Source organism: Tupaia chinensis, unplaced genomic scaffold (genome assembly GCF_000334495.1).
Source record: "Tupaia chinensis unplaced genomic scaffold, TupChi_1.0 Scaffold000159_1, whole genome shotgun sequence".
NCBI classification, from domain to species: domain Eukaryota; kingdom Metazoa; phylum Chordata; class Mammalia; order Scandentia; family Tupaiidae; genus Tupaia; species Tupaia belangeri.
Genome location: NW_006159630.1, coordinates 9,769,696 through 9,770,735, shown reverse-complemented (window position 1 = coordinate 9,770,735; position 1,040 = coordinate 9,769,696).

The following is a 1,040-nucleotide window of genomic DNA, read 5'->3' as shown; positions in this document are numbered from 1 at the left end:
GCCGACCGCCAGAGCAGTAGCTCTGTCACTGACGAGCGACTGCGGGGTGGAGGGCTCGGGGGGCTGGAGAGAGATTTGTTAGAGTTCAAGGTCGGTGCTGCGCGGGACCGCCCCGAGAGCGCCTGGCGTCGCGGCCGCCACCGCCACCGCTGCCAGCCTCCGCCCGGACTTAGCTTCGGTTCTCATTGATTCCCTTAGCAAGGGCGCAGCGGAATCCGGGGCAGCCGCATCAGCCGGCGAACCACAGCATGTTAATCTATTTATATGGATTATTACGGAGGAACAGCGGGCGTTGAGTCACCAAAACATTTGCTTCAAAAGACCATTTCTAAGCACTTTGGAGGCGGGCAGACTCCAGGCCCATAAACTGGGTATGCGTTAAGAATCGGCTACTTTTCGAACACTGCAAACTCCAGCTAAGTCCCTGGTACCGCCGAGAGAACGGTGAAAAAAAAAAAATGACGGGGGTGGGGACAGGTCCTAGTCTAGACACCACACACACACGCACAAACACACACACACGCACGCACGCAAAGATTCGCGCGGGGACAGCACCGAAATTCTGACATTCCGAGAGTGCGGCAAACTTACACACTTGGCCGTCGCGGGTCCCCCGCCTTCCCCACAGCACCCCCCACCCGACCGTCCACCCTTGGGCTGCGCTCCCCTCCCCTCTTCCCTCCCGCCTCGTCACCCAGCCCAGAGCCACAATCCTCCTCCCTCCCAAAATCCAGTCCAATCAGCTGCCTGCCAGCCCTCGGTTAGCCGTGCAGTGATTGGCTGAAGGTCTCTAAGGTGAGGGGGAGTATTTATTAAAGAGACCCTGAGCTCGGAGTTGAAGAGCGGAGAGCGGAGCTCGAAAGTGACTGCGAACTTCTGGGGCGCTGCGACTTGCCAGTTTCACTCCGGGAACTTTGCTTTGCAGAACAGAAGGGGTGCAAGTGACCCCGCTCTTGCGCCCTTTCTTCCCCTCCTCCATCGCTCCAATTCGCCCTCCCCCATTTGGAGTGGGCAGCTGCGGACTGGCCACCCCGCGGCTT